Source organism: Staurois parvus, unplaced genomic scaffold (assembly GCF_062004578.1).
Source record: "Staurois parvus isolate SC_StPar_1 unplaced genomic scaffold, SC_StPar_1.0 ptg000249l, whole genome shotgun sequence".
NCBI classification, from domain to species: domain Eukaryota; kingdom Metazoa; phylum Chordata; class Amphibia; order Anura; family Ranidae; genus Staurois; species Staurois parvus.
This window is the reverse complement of record NW_028318045.1, coordinates 1761598-1781587: the sequence shown is the minus strand read 5'-3', so window position 1 is coordinate 1781587 and position 19990 is coordinate 1761598.

Below are 19990 nucleotides of genomic sequence, written 5' to 3'. Positions count from 1 at the left end.
CCTGGTCCCAGGCTAAGTGCACTCACTCTGCCTGGGACAAGAGACGGGGCTACAGAGGAAGCATCAGCTTTTGCGGCTCCTGCTCCCTCCATGGCCGCCTACTTTCTCTGCTGCTGGCACCAGCTTGATGTACTCTGATGGTCTGGGATGGTGGATTGGCAAGCCCAGATTGTGATCAACGGGTTGCCGACTCTAAGCATGCACTTACCTGGTTTGAGGTCGAAGGCCACATCAGGGAGCTCCGAGGGCTACATTTGGCCTGAGGACCACAAATTGAGCACCCCTAGTGTAATCCATACTATATTTATGCCATATATACTGCAGATACTTCTTATACCATTGAGCCATGAAAAAGATATTCATTTTTCTATTTGAAGCATTGTCGATGTGCTTATTCAATACATATCACTTGAATATCATGTATGGGTGATGGATTGCACCTTCTGAATTTATAACACCCTGTTTTAGCGTGTTTTCACTTATTTTAAAGCTGTGCTGTAGACAAAACTAATATACTATCTTGTTTCTGTTGTCCTGGCACAGAAAGATAATTTGGATTCAGAGTTATCATCCTGTGACTGGAAGTGTTTTACTGGCAGAATCACTAGGTGAAAATTAAGGGAACAGATCTTGAAAATAGAAAACTGATGCAGCACTACATCTTAGGACTGAGAAACTGCAATGTATTACATTTCTGTTTTAGAGTTTATCTACACTTTAAAGAAGAACTCTGGGATAGGCAAACAAATCACCCATTAGTACACCCCCTACACAAAACACTAAACAGGTAATAAAAGTTTTAAAATCCTTACCATTTTAGGAGTAAAGTCTAATTTAATTTTCATTACCTCATCTCTGTAATTCAAAAGATAACAGCATCTTCTCTGCCAACAAGGAAGTGTAACAACAGCAGGGATTACATCATATCCTCCCCTCTCGCTCTGCAGTAAAAGGAAACTACAGTTCCCATCAACCACTAGGAATTGTAATGAATGTGGGCGGGTACACTAGACCAGTACATGTTGAATATGTCTGAGAGTCTCGGTCCACCCACCACAGAAATTGGAGTGGAATTACATCACTGCTACCTGGAGAAAGAACTACAGAAGAGATGTGCCAAGACCATTTACTCGGGGAATAGAAGGCATAGCAGCCACCAGTCTTACAAACAGGAAACCAAAGAGAATTAACAGCTTGATCTGAAAATGAATTGGCTATTTCAGAGCATCTACTGAGTGAACCAGATGATGGATGACCTGTTCAGTGAAGGTAGGAAATCAGCAATAAGGACACGTAAAGAAGTTTTTGCCTGAGTTCTGCTTTAAGCACACTTTTAGGTTCTGCTTAGTAGTCTTCCACATTGGTTGTACAAGTCTTTCATGGCACAAAACAGCCACAGTGCTCAGTAGAAGTCATAGGCCATGTGATTTTTAGCTTGGGTCACTTGAGTGTTTATTCATGCCAAGAATGCCATATTTTTCACTCAAGTGAAAATATGATTTGAACAGGCTGTTAGGCTGATAAGAGCCCTATTGATTCATGTGCGATGTGAAGTTTAGTAAGAGGGCCATTCTAATAAACGACCTGTCTACAAAAAAGTTTTGATGTCTCCTAAATTTCTTATACCATCTGCTCAATATAAGAAGAAAGAGAGGTCAGGCCATATCTCAGTGTCACCGCATAAACCGGCAGAGCTTTGGGAACAGACTTTTATCTGGGTCCGACTTCACCATTCTAATGAATTATGATATTTATGTGGCGTTCTGACACGGATGACTCTTTTGCCCTTGCATGTGTCGGGGAAATGACTTTGCTGTGTAAATTCTTCTATTTCCATTTCTGCTGACAAAGACTGAATAATTCTGACTTTTCAAGAGAGATTTGTCTTAGTTTGTGTATTGTCTTGCATCTTGGAACTGGGGTTGGCTGGTTTCCTCGGGTGGGTCAAGGTATTGATCCAAGAAGCTCCTGTCAGTCTCCAGGCGGCCATTTAGAACTGGTATTCCTGCAAATAAGGCTGACTGAAGATTAACTCCAAGAATACAAAGTATGTGTTTGTTACAGTATATACAGTTTTGTGTTTATTAAAAACTTACATTTGTTTTTACAAATTATTCTAGTTGATAAAAGACTCACGTCCATCTACAACAGGGGTCCTCAAACTTTTTAAACAGGGGGCCAGTTCACTGTCCCTCAGACCGTTGGAGGGCCGGACTATAGTTTTAAAAAAAAAACTATGGTCATCTCCTGTACTGTGTCCGCATTTGTTCAGAGACTGCGGACATACAACGGCAGCGAGAATACTGCGCCGGCCGCTCTATAAGACGCACAGACATTTCCCCCCAAGTGTGTCTTATGGAGCGAAATAGTGTCCCATCATTGGTGTCAGTGGGAGGAATAGTGTCCCATCATTGGTGTCAGTGGGAGGAATAGTGCCCCATCATTGGTGTCAGTGGGAGGAATCGTGCCCCATCATTGGTGTCAGTGGGAGGAATCGTGCCTCATCATTGGTGTCAGTGAGAGGAATAGTGTCCCATCATTGGTGTCAGTGGGAGGAATAGTGCCCCATCATTGGTGTCAGTGGGAGGAATCGTGCCCCATCATTGGTGTCAGTGGGAAGAATAGTGCCTCATCATTGGTGTCAGTGGGAGGAATAATGTCCCATCATTGGTGTCAGTGGGAGGAACAGTGCCCCATCATTGGTGTCAGTGGAAGGAATAGTGCCCCATCATTGGTGTCAGTGGAGGGAGGAATAGTACCCCATCGTTGGTGTCAGTGGGAGGAATAGTGCCCCATCGTTGGTGTCAGTGGGAGGAATAGTGCCCCATCATTGGTGTCAGTGGAAGGAATAGTGCCCCATCATTGGTGTCAGTGGGGGGAGGAATAGTGCCCCATCGTTGGTGGCAGTGGGAGGAATAGTGTCCCATCATTGGTGTCAGTCGGAGGAATAGTGCCCCATCGTTGGTGTCAGTGGGAGGAATAGTGCCCCATCATTGGTGTCAGTGGAAGGAATAGTGCCCCATCATTGGTGTCAGTGGGGGGAGGAATAGTGCCCCATCATTGGTGTCAGTGGGAGGAATAATGCCCCATTATTAGTATCAGTGACACCAATGATGGGGCACTATTCCTCCCACTGACAGCAATGACACTTAACTAGCCAACCCCTGTTCAGGCATGGTGCTGCTGCAGTCAGCATACCTGGTTGCAGCAGCACCATCTGCACGGCACATTTACCGGGCGGTCAGCTGCCCTCCTTCCTTCACTTCGGCCTCTCCCTCCCTTGATTTTCGCACGGCTGCTCGGCTCCGCCTCCTCGCCGGTGATTGGCTGCCTGTGTGCCTTTCCTGAGCTACAGTACTGGCGCCCAATCACTGGTGAGGAGGCGTAGCCGAGCGGCAGTGTGGACATCGAGTGAGGGAGCGGCCGGAGTAAAGGAGCAGCGCATCCTGGACTGGATTGTTGTGGGACTGGGACCGAAGCCAGGTAAGAGACAGCAGCCCCCTGCCTGCCCCTGTACTTAGTGTCCCCTGCCGGCGGGCAGGATGAATGTGCTCGGCGGGCCACAGTTTGAGGACCCCTGATCTACAATGTAGTTCAACCAATAATTTGTAATGCACTAAGAGTAAGTACCTGAATTTTGCCTTTTTATTCAATCCCCTGAACTCACACAGCCCAATGAGCATATCAGACCTATAGAGGAGCACACAGACTGGAGGAGAGAGCAAGTGATGAAAGGGAAGAGCTCATCAGTCTGCTGTTGCTCCATCATTGTCTAGTAATTGGTTGGAGCAGGTTGGTGACCAACTTATATTGTTTAACTCTTATAGAGAAAAGTGAGGTCACCCATGAACATTGAGGCAGGGTGAGGCACGCTCCTTGAAGTGACTAGACCTAAGGCAATATTCAGCATAAATTATGCCAAAACGCTTATCAGGATCTGCCTGGTGAAGGCAGCATGGTGGGGAGACTCTACAGGTATGCTAAACTGTTTAGTACTTAGACAAAGCTTGCTGCTTTTTGTGAGTCTGCAAAAAAAAAGATTTAAGGACTAGGTATTTTATACTGAAGTAAGAAAAAAATGACAGTACCTGTAGATTTTGAACACAGTTTATGGGGATGGTCAATGCTCCTCCAGCTAGGCACTACAAGGACCAGCTATGGGGAATACAAGTGTCTGATGATTGAACTGGGAGCTCCACTTTTTAAGGTTCAAGCTGTTACAACACAGTGAAGTATAGTAAAGGTTACCTTGAGCTTAAAAGGCAATTCCAGGCAACAAGAGAAAGCAACTGCTGTGCCCAGAAAACATACAGCTGTGCTGAAATAAATTGTGCTCACCCAGTTTCCCTTAATAAAAGCTGAACTCCAACACAAAGTTTTTTAAAAACATACCTCAACAGCCATAAAGGATATATATCCATTGTGTGTGCAGCAAATGCCTTTAAAAACATAGTTATTACTTTGTAAAAGCAGGTGAAACATCACTGTGCTGTACATAGTCTACACAAAGATTAGAGCTGTGAGACCCACCCATTACATGCTGCCTGCACAAAAACACAGCAGGGGCGGAGACAAGACCAGTCACCCTGCACAAGTAGAGAGAGCAGCAGTGATCGGTCTTTATTACAGGATGTTTCTGCACAGAGAGAAAGTGTCACACTGGAATACTACACAGATCTGGAAGAAATACACAAAGCACACCGAAATTCAAGGAAGAATACACATACACACTAGTACTGCAGTAATTACATATAACTCAGGTTAATGAAAACCTTTCCAACAGACACATTAAAGTATAACTAAAGGCAAAAATGTTTTCTTTAGTTTTGAATAGAATGGAGAGGGAATTAGATCCCCTGTCCGTTTTTATAATTTTTTATGTTTATTGTGTTTTTTTATGTTTGTTGTTTGTTTTTACCATTATCATTGGAAGTGAAAGTAAAGAAAATCCGAAATGTTGGGTTGTCCCCAGAAAAATAATAGATGAAAAATCTTCCAGTGGTGACATTAGTTATGGTTCCCAAGGAATTCCCTTAATTTGTAGTGATTTCCTCTCATTTCCTGTTTGGCTATGAAACAGGAAGTGATGGCAAATCTCTGAAATGGGACACAGATGGTAAAAACAAACTGACAGGGATTATAATACCCTTCCTTGCTCTATACAAAATAGAATATAATTTTTGCCTATAGTTCTACTTTAAGGGCATCATTAACCACTTCTGCTCCACCCTATAGCAGAAATACTGCTACAGGGTGGCACGGGTGTGCAAAATCACTCTATATATACATGATTTTGAAGTTCCGGGTAGGGGGCACGCACGCGCTACCCTCGCCGCCATTCGCAGCCTCGGCTATCAATCACGGGTTCCTGGCTGGTGATTACTCGCCAACACCCAGTGATCACTGAGTATCTCTGACAGGGGAGAGACCTGTATGTAAACAATACAGATCTCTCCCCTGTCAGCTCCTGCACACTGCTTTGTATGGCTCTGCTATGCAGAGCCATACAAAGCAGTGTGCTTAGAGTGAAGCACAAACACACAGCCCCCATAGTGAAACAGCACACAGTTAACCCTTTGATCACCCCCGATGTTAACCCCTTCCTGCCTAGTGCCATTAGTACAGTGTCAGTGCTTTTTATTAGCACTGATCACTGTATTGGTGTCACTGGGGATGTCAGTGAAGCCAAGTTAGTATCCCCCAGGGTCAGAATGCCCATCGCTGATCACCGCCAATACTAAAATAAATAAATAAATAAATTCCAGTATATTATTATTATATTATTATACAGTATTTATATAGCGCCAAAAAGTTTGCTCAGCGGTGTACAATATAGATATACTGCCATTTAAAAACGCTACAACTTTCACGTAAACCAATTAATTTATTGGGATTTTTTTTAGCAAAGACATGTAGCAGAATACATTTTGGCCTAAATTTATGCCGAAATTTGATTTTTAAATTTTTTTTACTGGACATTTTTAATAGCAAAAATAGTCAAAAATATTGTTTTTTTTCGCAAAATTGTCTCTTTTTTTATTTATAGCACAAAAAATAAAAACCACACTGGCGATCAAATACCACTGAAAGAAAGCTCTATTTGTGGGGGAAAAAAGGATGTAAATTTAATTAGGGTGCAGTGCTGCATGGCCGCGCAATTTTCAGTTAAAATAACGTAGCACCGTATCGCAAAAATGGCCTGGTCTGGAAGGGGGGTAAATCCTCTGGAGCGCAAGTGGTTAAAAAAGTGAAACAAAACAGAAAACAGACCAGTCACTACAACTCTCTCCATGTGCAGGTTGACTGGTCTTGTCTCCACTCCCTCCTGTAGTTTTCTGCAGGTAGTCCGTGGGTGGAGCTGCTGGGCCCTCCCACAGTTCTGCTGACTGCACAGACTATGTACCACATATTGATGATGTCACTACTAAATTTACAAGGTAATATTTTTGCACAGAAATTGGATTAATACGTTTTGTAACCTACATAATATCAAATGTTTTTTTTTTTAGTTTAGACGTGTTTGAAAAGGGAAAAGTAGGTGTATCTGATGTTTGCCTGCATACAAACAGGGTAACTTGCTGTGCAGCCTATGTTCTGTATTTATTCTGAATTCTGAAGCCTAGGGCATTTGTCCCGTTTGGCCCTGCGCTAAAAATTGTTTTATATGTCAATCACGAATGACAAACTGGCTGTGACTGACAATCTCAGGGCCCAGCTGAAAGAAGACCCACACCCCATCTATAAAACAGATTGGTGTGGTTCACTGATTTCTGGCCTCAGCTGCTTGCAAAATCATTTCCCTCCCTTAAGCTCAACCAGCCAAACAATAAATCTGCAGTATTTCCCCTTCTTCGTCTCTAGATTGAGACATCTGTACATAGAGTTCCAGCAGTTTTCCCTGGAACAACACTCATTTCTTCTTCCTTTTAAAGTTTGCTTAGATGGCCCTGAGCAATAAGGGACTGTCAGATTCAGTTATGGTCATCTGTGATCAGCAGTGCGTCTGGTACAAAAGTTCCCAAACATCCCTGGCCACCCAGATGTAAGTGTCAGTGTGGCAGCAATGGCAACGAACAGAAACCAGCTTCAGTGAGCATGCCAGGCGACTTCAAAGATTGCTCACAGCGCAGGGGGAATTAGAGGTATTTAGGCAAATTAGCACAATGGCATAATTGTAATTACGTGTGTGTGTTCCGTCTGTCCTTTATGAAGTTAAAGCTAAACTCATGAACTGGTTTGCCTGGCACAAGATTTTTGTTTTGTTTAGCCACACTTGGTAATTCAAGTAAACCGACCAGACAGTGACCTTATTTTTAACTATTGAAGTTAAGCAATGCAACTTGGTCACCAACCTGTCCCACCAACCTGTAACTGGACAATGAAGGAGAGATGATTATTTTGCTCTCTACTTCCATAAGCATGGTCAGTTTACTGATTGGATGAATTAGTGCAAAGCAGTGATTGATCTGCTTAGATCCCAATGCTGCCCCTCCTGTAATGATGTACAAGCTGGTCCGAGGAAATACAAGTGTTGGGAGGAGCAGTTTATCAAGGTGAACCCACCAGACAGTGACTTCTTTTTCAATACTGAAGTTAAGCAATGCAACTTGGTCACCAACCTGTCCCACCAACCTGTGATTGGACAATGATGAAGAAATTAGTATTTTGCTCTCTACTTCCATAAGCATGGTCCATTTACTGACTGGATGAATTAGAGCAAAGCAGTGATTGATCTGCTTAGATCCCAGTGCTGCCCCTCCTGCACTGACGTACAAGTTGGCCGGAGGAAATACAAGTGTTGGGAGGAGCAGGTTATCCAGGTGAGCCCACCAGACAGTGACCTAATTTTCTCTACTGAAGTTAAGCAATGCAACTTGGTCACCAACCCACCCCCTCCCCAACCTTTGATTGGTCAATGAAGGAGAGATTACTATTTTGCTCTCTACTTCCATAAGCACGGTCAGTTTGCTGATTGGATGAACAAGCGAAAAGAAGTGGAGATCTACTTAGATCCGAATGCTGCCCTTCCCATAATGCTGGCACAAGGAAATACAAGTGGCAAGAGGAACAGGTTATCATACACACAGGAATAGAAAACCTTCAGTGGCCATGTGGCAAGAAAGCTGCAGAGTCTAAAGATGTGGGCCACCATAAAGGTAAGTATATTTCCTCTTCTTTTACTGTTTGCCCTTAGTTTAAAAGTGACCCTGTGGTGACATTAATTGACTCCTGTCTAAACTGGCCTTAGTATGTGTGTTCCAATTAAATGTGAGTTGAGGAAAAAGCTACTTCTTTAAAAATTGCCAAGAAAATTTGATGGAAAAAGCTCAGAGAAGGTGCCCTGCAAATTTCTAAGTATTGGAAATGACTAAATAGATATTTACATTCATGCATGTTGTTGTGCCCACCCCTGTGAGGGTTTCAATATCTGAGAATTCCAAGAGTGGTAATAGTGTTCCTGAAGAAGACTGTCAGGTGGGAGGGTCTGCCTTTTTTAATCACATGATCAGTCCCGATGTTCTAATAACAAAACTATGCTTTCCCCCCAATGAGGTCACAGTGAGAAAGAAACCCTAACAGAACTTAATTTTTTCCAACCCTCTCCAGAATCATAGAAAACAATTTGAGTTGGAGTTAGGCTTTAACGATTGTGGAGTATTTCTTTAAGGTTAAAGCATATCATGAAAGCCATAAGAAATTAACTTGAGTTACATAGCAGGTTTCAAAAGGTGCCAAATATTACCTGTTTGTTAATATCCTTGCATCCCGGTTCAACATACGAGCTCCCAGAGGTTCAAATCCAAATGCCAACTATACCAAAAGTCAGTATTTGGATAGCCTTGGTCACTTATGCCTGGCCATTTGCGTGCAAAGCATTATGCGCTTTATAATAGGTCTCTCAGGCACAGAGCTCTGTTTTATAGGATGGGGGGGATGTGTTTTTATTCTGCACACAGCCATAGGTCTGGGTAATTGCGGAGTTGTGTGGGTGTTCCAGTGGAGTACAGGTGGGCTTTTTACACTTTTTGATACATGCGCTAACAACTTGTGCATTTTATTGGATTGTTTATGGCCATTCTAGAGAGAAACATGAAGGCTTTCATTACTAAATAAATTATAAATACATTTTGTAGCAGGTGATAATTCATTCCAATGTGGCTATCACATGGAATTACATATACATCCAATAGATCCTTTGACATATGCTGTATAAGTTACTTTAAGGTCTCTTGTATGCTTTTCATGCTTGTTGTATCAATAATCCTCCTCTACTTCTTCACCTTGTGTCTACAGTGGAGCCTGTTGGGGGATGTCCCAAATGGGGCTTTGATGTGGATATCTCTGGAATAATAACGTTTTATTGAATGCTGAGATCACTGGTGTGTGGTTGGTACTTCATCATAGATCTAGCCAGTCTCCCATTTCTAACCTCCCTCTGAAAATGCTACTTGATTGACTGTCATAATGATTGATCTGGAACAAGCACGTGTAGGGTTTTTGGGGGTTTTTTTTGCTAAATTGCTTTTTTACATTTTTCGTGAATGATGTAGCCAGCAGTGGGCTGCAGTCAGCCTAGGTGTACTTCAAAAGGAATGATGCTGTAAACATAGAGTGTATTTTCTGTGCCAAGTGTTATTTGAGCATGCTCCAGCAGGGTATGCCAAAGAGGTATCATTCTATGTTATGGATGTTTGATGGACTAGCCAGTCAATGTGCCAGGGGAATCCTCTAATGCATTTCAAGAGAACCATAAAATATCTCAGACACTTCCAGTTCTGTCTCCCTCCTGGGATTTTTGCCCTGAGAGGATGTCAAGTTAGAGGCTAGTTTTTCTTAAGCCTTGAACCACACAGGGAAAGATGCAGGGATCTCCCCTCCTGGAGGGAATACACAACAGTGTTGGCTGCTGGAGAAAAAAAGCATATGGACTTTGGTTAACAAGTTACAACTATTCCCACATATGGATATGTGGTGAGTGACTGGTTGAGAGGGAATATTATACATAGGAACCTTCCTAGGTTTGCCTTCCCTAAAAGTTAAATAATGTACCACTAGTTCTACTAGAGTGTCAACTGCCTAGGAGCCAGGATTCTGAAATGTCCAGCCAGCACAGCTATCCTATCCTATCCAATCCAGACCTCATCCTCTTCATATTCTGCATACGCAATAACATTTTTTCTAGTTTAAAAGTGGCTGGTGCCCATTTCTGTACATTCAGAGAAAAGAACCACAGCCAAGTATCTTGCATTTTTAAAAGACCAGAGGATCGGCAGCATTCTGTTGGCATAGATTTCCTTGAAACACATGGATTTCCTTGGTGAATCATGCCCGCCGGTACATAAATGGTCAATGGAGATTTCAGTCCGGCACAGCCTAAGATACCAAACTGGGATAGCTGTTGCTCCATCTGTTCCCCCAGCTAAAAACAGCCAATAAAATGGCTTGCAATTACTAAATACAGAGTTTGCAGTTGCCACAGGCAGAGTAAATACCCTTTAATGAGACCATTTACATTCCCCATCATGCGACTGCAGACACTGAGTGAAACATGTGCTAGGATAAATCAAATTATTCAAATCTGTGTGCGTTTCTCTGGAGCCAGAGACTAAGGACTTACAGAACTGGAGGAAAGGAGAAACTTTTGCAATGATTAGCTTAAAGTGGCCCTGTCGCTACAGCCAATAGTGACCGAGGAGGGAACCACAGAGCACACTGGGGGGTGGGGGTCTTCAGGCCGGAAGTGTTGTGTGACACAGCTGTGTAAATCTCAGTATTGAATGTAGGAATGGGGAACATGTACCAGTGCTAAAATAAAAAATACCATTCAGCAGGGAGACAGTCTTTCCATGTGGCTTTGAGGGCAACATTCGTTTGGGGGATGGCTTAAAGCAGTATTAAACCCAAAATATAATGTATTGTTTGTCAATCCTTAGATGTTGTGGCTGTATTCATTTACTTTACTTAGACTTTTTTCCCCTTCCTGCCCAGTTCCATTAGTACAGAGTCAGTGCTTTTTGTTAGCATGGATCACTGTATTGGTGTCACTGGTGATGTCAGTGACACCAAGTCAGTTCCCCCAGTGTCAGAATGTCTGCCGCAGTAAAAATGAAAAAAAACTAAAAATCCCAGTGTATATACCGCCATTTGTAAAGGTTATAACTTTCATGCAAATAGATAAATAAAAGCTGATCGTTATAAGCAATCCCATCAGTGGTAAAAGGTTTGTCTTAACCCTCTTACTGCTACATCTGCAGAATAGCTTTTTCTTTTGAAAATTAAGGAAAGAAAGCCTAAGTAAGAAAATTAATGCAGCCACCACATATAAGAATTTGTAAGCTGCAACATAATAAATGTTTGCTTTTGGATTTAACACTGCTGTAAAGCTGTAGGCGGTATTACAAAACAGTATGATTTTCATGTACAGTCTCGGTGACAGCAAACTGTATATGTACATGTTTACATGATTGACTGTAAAATGAACAAATATAACATTTTTGTACTAAAAATAAATTGTTATTACAAATTATTCTAATTTATATGAATTTGTAATACCATTTTATTTTTAGTGCAACACTTTTAAATTTGTTTACTATTTAGTGATATTTGGTCATTTAGGGGCTTATTTACTAAAAGTGGTGCACACAATCTAGTGCAGCCGTGCATAGTAACCAATCAGCTTCTAGGTTTGATTGTCAAATTGAACAAGCTGAAATTAGAAGCTAATTGGTTACTATGCACAGCTGCACCAGATTCATTGTACACCAGTTTTAGTAAATCTCCCCTTTAGTGTTTGCCGCTTAGTGTTATATAGTTTTAGCTTTGTGCGCAAATTTTTGTTTCCACATAATTGACTGTGAAATTGATTTTTTGTCCTTTTTACAATTAGCTTGGCTTACATACAGCAGCAGCACCCCAATCTGAATTATTTCAGTTTGAATAAAGGGCTTTTTTTCTGGTAGCTTTAACAGTGACACGTGCTTTTTTTATCAGATAGTAATAGGCCCACTTTAACTAACAGAGGGAAAATGATGAGTAGTTTACTAAAGCTAATAAACTCTCATTAGGACCGCATATGACACAGCAGTGTAAAATGGGCCAGAAGCAGGACAATTTTTACGAGCATGTCTAGGCCCAAATATATTAACCGCGCTATTGCCGAAAGACGGCTACAGCACGGATGTTAGGTTCTGGGAGGACATCCATGGACGTCCTTTTGGAACGCACAGTGAGCTCCTGGCGCTGTCGGTGATCGTTGTGTCCTACAGACACAGCTGATCACATGACAAGGTAAAAGGCCAATTACAGCGGCCTTTTACCATGTGATCAGCTGTGTCCAATGACACAGCAGATCACAAAATAAATACAGCTTTCACAGTTTGAGGAAAATACTGCCAATAACTGGCAAATGTGACAGAGGAGATCTGCACTGATAATCAGGGCACAAAAACATCTGTCACAGTGTACCAGTGCCCCATCAACATTTGTTAGTGTACAGTGCAAAAAACATCTGCAGTAGTGTCTCATTGCAACATCAACATCTGTCAGTGTCCCTAGTGGACTGTCATCACCTGTCGGTGGACAATCAACATCTGTCACAGTGTATAAGTGTCCCATCAACATCTGTCACATTGTACCAGTAATCCATTGACATCTGTCACAGTGTACCAGGTTCTCGTTAACATCTGTCACAGTGTACCATCAGCATCTGTCACAGTGTACCATCAGCATCTGTCACAGTGTACCACTGTCCTATCAACATACAGTACGTCACAGAGTACCAGTGTTTCGTCAACATCTGTCACAGTGTACCAGTGTCCCATCAACATCTGTAATAATGTCCAACTGCAACATCAACATCTGTTGATCTCACACCACCCATTGCAGCCTCTCTCCAGAATTTCCATCCCACCAGAGATCACAGTACTGAAGCCAACGATTTCGCCAGATTACCATAGAGACCACGAAGGACTGGAAAGTCTCCAATGACCCATATGGTATATGAAACTGGAAGTTCTAAGTGCTTTCTTCAGTTTACATTCCTTGTGACAGCAATAAAAGTGATCTTTTTTTTATATTTTAGAAACAGTGTAAAAATAAAAAAATAAAATATATAAATAATGATTAGTTAGATTCAATCAAGGTTATCCTTAGAAATAAAGAAAAAATGAATGTTCCCCATCCCCTGTGCTTGTGTTCCAAGGGCGAACACATATGTTGCTCCCGTACACATACATAAATGGCAATCGCACCACACATGAGGTATTGCCATGAATGTCACAGTAAGAGCAATAATTCTAGAACCAAACCTCCTGTGTAACTCTAAACTGATAACCTATAAAGGCTTATAAAGCGTTGCTTATGGAGATGTTTAAATACCGTAGTTTGGCACCATTCTACAAACATGCGCAATTTTAAAACGTGACATGTTTGGTATCTATTTACTCATCACAACACCATATTTTATATTTTACCCATAACATTGGGTATTAAATTGTGTTTGTGTGCCTTAAACTTCATTAAAATTTATTTTTTCTTCGCAAATACCCTGTGACATAAATAATTGCAAATATCCACCATTTTATTCTCTATGGGTTCTGCTCCAAAAATTATATAATGTTTGCGGGATTCTAAGTAATTTTTTAGCAAAAATACAAATTTTTGCTTTGTAAACAAAAAGTATTAGAAGAAGACCTGGTCTTAAAGTGGATAATACCTGAATGTATGTGCTCCTTGGATGTTGCACCTGTGTGTGCGAATTACCTTGTTAACCTCCCTGGCGGTATTCCTGAGTGTAGCTCGGGGTAAAATTTCAGTACCACAAGCGGTAACCCCGAGCTACACTCGGGCTTACTGAACAATATGGTTGTGTGACAAGAGCACCCCTACCTGAAAAAAAGAAGGTTACTAAGAGATCCACGCGGAGTAATATGGATTCAAAAATTACAGGCAATACTTTATTTGATCACATAGATCATAAGGAGGTTAAACATGAGCACGGTGAACATGTCAAGCAAATAAAATCATTTTAAAAGCACTTAGCGTCTTCATATCAGGGTCATTTAGGCAAGTAGAGTACCATATAAGGCAATATACGGTAATGGTGAGGTTTTGATCCTAGGTTTCCATGAATTTCCAGCTTGTATTAGAGTGAACCATAGATTCAGCAAATATGTTCCCAATATAAGTCAGGATGTGTGGAATAGCCTCCTGGTGTATGGAAGCTGGAACACAAAAATACACAAAAAATGTATGAAAATATAAGAGCTGAATCACATCCAGACCTCACCAAGCCTCCCTCTACAGTAATTAGTGGACACCTTCATTACCTTCTTAGTTGTAAAACTGTCATACCCGCTTCTCAAATGTAGGGACTTCCTGGATAGCCACCCCAAGTGAAACACAGTCCACAGTACCAAATGATTCTGGGGATATATATAAAAATTATTGTATAGAACACAGGCATCAAGTGAAACCCTGAAAGCAAAAAACAAAATATGGGTATATTACCATCAATAGAGATCAAGAAGACTCCCGTCGACTTGAAATAGGATCAGGTCCTTGATGCTTGTTCAAAGGTGCATATGGGGGTGGGAAGCCAGGTAGTCACAATACGTAGATTCCAAACGCATATATTGTGTATATAGCAGGCCGTGAATACCTGAGTCTGTATACCCACTGAAGGGTTTCCAAAAATTACTCAATCTAAGAAAATTGAAGCGGTTTGAATAGGATATGGCTTTGTCACAGCATACAATGCCTAAGTAGGATAGCATATAAGTATATATATGTATATATTATCCTCTAAAGAGGATTTCCAAAAAATTCCCCGAGTATACAGGGTAGATGAGGCCCGTATAACATGCCCTCTTAGCTCCAGATATACTCTATAAATCTACACAGCTGTAAGCTTAAATAACTTGCCACCGGTGGAAGGTATATTCCCCTAGGGGATTGCCGTTTGCGAACCGCTGTAGTAGTAGACTTTTTGGTAGTTTTCAGAGGGCCTCGTGCCTTCCTAGCAAGGAGCTGTGACACCGCCGTTCCTTCCCACCTCGTGGGCGCCGCACCCTATGAAGACGCCGAGCGTAGTGACGTCATTACGTTGACGCATTTCGTCCGCCAATCACCGCAGACTTCGTCAGAACTGGGAGGGGACTTCAATCCTTTGCCTTATATGGTGCACTAATTGCATACCAAAGAGTCTCCACCTCGCCATCTTGTGTTGAAAGAGTATCACTACATTCGAAAGATCCAAAGTGAATTAAAACACATATATTAAATTTAAATTGACTGCTGGCAATAAAAAGGGGGACCATATTATTGTAAATCAGATCATCTTTAAAGAGGATAATGGAAAGGAATTTTTATTGAACTATACATTTGAACTACATTTGAGAAGCGGGTATGACAGTTTTACAACTAAGAAGGTAATGAAGGTGTCCACTAATTACTGTAGAGGGAGGCTTGGTGAGGTCTGGATGTGATTCAGCTCTTATATTTTCATACATTTTTTGTGTATTTTTGTGTTCCAGCTTCCATACACCAGGAGGCTATTCCACACATCCTGACTTATATTGGGAACATATTTGCTGAATCTATGGTTCACTCTAATACAAGCTGGAAATTCATGGAAACCTAGGATCAAAAAATCACCATTACCGTATATTGCCTTATATGGTACTCTACTTGCCTAAATGACCCTGATATGAAGACGCTAAGTGCTTTTAAAATGATTTTATTTGCTTGACATGTTCACCGTGCTCATGTTTAACCTCCTTATGATCTATGTGATCAAATAAAGTATTGCCTGTAATTTTTGAATCCATATTACTCCGCGTGGATCTCTTAGTAACCTTCTTTTTTTCAGGTAGGGGTGCTCTTGTCACACTACCATATTGTTCAGTATGCATTCTTTGGGTTTATGGATCCACACTTATATACTAAGTGAGTCGGAGATATCATTATGACACCAGTTATTCGTGTCATTCTAGGTGGCCTGTTTCTGCTCTATTTTTGTGACATACACTCGGGCTTACCATGCTGCGTTGCTCAGGGATTTCCTGCAGCGCTTACCTTGTCCTTCACTCCCACGATGTGTCCCCTGCAGCGTCCCCGGCCATCTCCTCCGGCCAATGCCAGCATCTGGCTTCCGTGTTCCTGTCCCTGTGACGTCGGGACGTACGGGCGCCGGAACCGGTGGCAAATTTGAAAGTTTTAAAAAATGTCTTTTTTTAAAACGATTATTACATAGCAAAACATTGCTGTTTCAAACCATTTCACATACATTATGTCCCTACTGCTTTGTCCTGTGCCCTGCCTGCATTTTGACTGTTCTTTCTGCCTGGAAACTGGGAAGTTCATGGCATCCAAAAAGCGTCCCTTTAGGTCTAAATCTGTTTTAGATCAGCTAGAGAACAGCGATAGTAAATCAGAACCACTTGCAGAATTGAGTGATAATAATTTGTGGGGAAATTCGTCATCAGACACTGAAAACGATTCTGCGACTTTGCTCAGCGATGTGCGAACTTGGCGCTATATTTCAAATTTCAGTGTTTTTGGTTTGATTATATTATTGAATTAAATTTATTATTATATTATTATTTTTTATGATTATTTATTAAATTGTAATTTATGATTTCGTGTTTCAAGTTTTATCCTACCCAAAATGTTTACTAGACTCTCGTTTGGACAGATTTCAGTGAGTTATTCCTAAAAATGACAGGCCTACAATAAAAAAACTATATATTTCCATGCAAAATAACGGTACCGCTTTCAGCACCAAAAATCTGAAATAATCATACCGCCAGGGAGGTTAATATGACATTTTTGTGAAAAAAAAAATTATTTAATTTCTTTAATCACCAACGAATTGTGGGAAATACATACAACTTCAAAAAACTCACCATTTCTCTTATTAAATACCATGGACTGTTAATTTCCAAACAGGTGCCATTTGGGGGGTATTTGTACTGTCCTGGTATTTTAGGGCCTCAAGAATTGAGATAGGCCGTCAGTACATCAGGTGTGATCAATTTTCAATGACAGGTACCATAACTTGTAAACTCTTTAACTTTCACACAGACCTAATAATATGCGCTGAGTTGTGTTATTTTTGCCAAAGAAGTGTAGCAGTATAACAAAATTTATGAAGAAAAATTACTCATTTGCTAAATTTTATAACAGAAAAGTTATTTTTCAACAGAAAAGTTTTTTTTCTCAAAATGTTTGGTCTTTCTTTGTTTATGGCGCAAAAAAATTAAAAGCCCTGTGGTGATTAAATACCACCAAAACAAAGATCTATTTGTGTGAGAAAAATGCTAACAAATTTAATATGCGTACAGTGTTGCATGGCCCAGTAATTGTCATTCAAAGTGTGAGAGCACTGAAAGCTGTATATTGGCCTGGGCAGGAAGGGAGTGAAAGTGTCCAGTGTTGAGGTGGTTAACGAATGAAAAAGAAACAAAACAAATTTTTCCGTTGTGCGCATCTCTAGTCAGCATCGCCATCAGGCTTCATCCACTCCCAAAGTACAATTCCATGTCATCGGTTGTTAGGACCCTGGCAGCCTGCTTTCTAGCAACCAATTAAGAAAAAAAACAGAATAATAAAGTTAATAAACAACCCCCACCACCGTCACCCCAAAACTCTGGCCTGTCTGTGAACCTAATTAACTACAGTTTCATTATCATTTGAATCTGTCATAGCCATAGCGACAGATTTTAGTAATTCAGTAGTGAAGTAATTCAGATAGGAATCTGTCATACGTGTCATTCCAAAATTGTTGCAAGGCTTTTATGACTTTGGTGCAGGATATTTTAAAATGACCATACTTCCAGTGTCCTAAATGTCCTGTTTCATGGCAGTGAACAGGTCTTCTGCTGAGTCAGTTCAGAACAGGACCGATGTCACATTTTGTAACATCCATGTTTTTTCTGCTTTTTCATTCAGCTAGTGATGGAGGATAAACAGACACATAGAATTTTCATGGGCGTGCAGACGTGAGATGTATGTTCATTTGTATCAGTGTTCATACAATTCATTTCTCTGCAGATCTAAATTGACTAGAATGTAAAGGGACACATCGGTTTAAATCATCCCTCCCATACAGATACATTGGGTTCCCTGTAGATCTTTATTAACCACTTCAAGTCTGGACACTTTTACCCCCTTCCTGTCCAGGTCAATTTTCAGCTTTCAGCGCTATCACACTTTGAATGACAATTGCGCGGTCATGCAACACTGTACCCATATGAATTTTTTACCATTTTTTTGAGACAGATAAAGCTTTATTTTGGTGGTATTTATTCACCACTGGGATTTTTATTTTTCTTGCAATATAAATTAAAAAATCCAAAAATTTAGAAAAAAGTGTTGTTCTTATAAAATTTTAAAAATAATATTTTATCATAAATATTGCCCAAAATGTATTCAGTTATCTTTTTAGTGAAAAAAAAATAAACCCAAATTAGTTTATAACTAGAGATGAGCGAATCGAAGTAGGCGAAGTGGAATTCGTTTCGAATATTAGGAAAATTTCGATTCGCGTCGAATCCGAAAATAAGCAGACTTCGGATGCGCGAATCAAAATTTTTCCTAAAATGGCGGCGACATGTGCGGCGACGGAGCGGGGATGTCTGGGAAGGCGCGCAGACAAGGCGCGCTGACCCATAATGCATTCATTCATGACATGTGATCGCATTAGCCAATCAGCAGCCAGCCAGCCAGCACAGTGTAATGGTCGAGCTATAAATGGCGGCCATTTTAGAATTCTCCATTTGCCTCCAGTCATTCAACAGAGGCAGACCTGGCTGTATGCAGGGAGAGAGTTAGGGACACAGAAACGTTACTTAGGGACACAGAAACGTTACTTAGGGCCACAGAATCGTTACTTAGGGCCATAGAAACGTTACATAGGGCCACAGAAACGTTTACTTAGGGCCACAGAATCGTTAGTTAGGGCCACAGAAACGTTACTTAGGGACACAGAATTGTTACTCAGGGACAGACAGAATTGTTACTGAGGGATACAGAATTGTTACTGAGGGCCACAGAATCGTTACTTAGGGCCACAGAAACGTTACTTAGGGCCACAGAATTGTTACTTAGGGACAGACACAGAATTGTTACTGAGGGACACAGATTTGCTACTGAGGGCCACAGAATCGTTACTTAGGGCCACAGAATTGTTACTTAGGGACAGACACAGAATTGTTACTGAGGGACACAGATTTGTTACTGAGGGCCACAGAATCGTTACTTAGGGCCACAGAAACGTTACTTAGGGCCACAGAATTGTTACTTAGGGACAGACACAGAATTGTTACTGAGGGCCACAGAAACGTTACTTAGGGCCACAGAATTGTTACTTAGGGACAGACACAGAATTGTTAGTGAGGGACACAGATTTGTTACTGAGGGCCACAGAATCGTTACTTAGGGCCACAGAAACGTTACTTAGGGCCACAGAATTGTTACTTAGGGACAGACACAGAATTGTTATTGAGGGACACAGAATTGTTACTGAGGGCCACAGAACCGTTACTTAGGGCCACAGAAACGTTACTTAGGGCCACAGAATTGTTACTTAGGGACAGACACAGAATTGTTACTGAGGGACACAGATTTGTTACTGAGGGCCACAGAATCGTTACTTAGGGCCACAGAATTGTTACTTAGGGACAGACACAGAATTGTTATTGAGGGACACAGAATTGTTACTGAGGGCCACAGAACCGTTACTTAGGGCCACAGAAACGTTACTTAGGGCCACAGAATTGTTACTTAGGGACAGACACAGAATTGTTATTGAGGGACACAGAATTGTTACTAAGGGCCACAGAACCGTTACTTAGGGCCACAGAACCGTTACTTAGGGCCACAGAAACGTTACTTAGGGACAGACACAGAATTGTTACTGAGGGACACAGATTTCTTACTGAGGGCCACAGAAACGTTACTTAGGGCCACAGAATCGTTACTTAGGGCCACA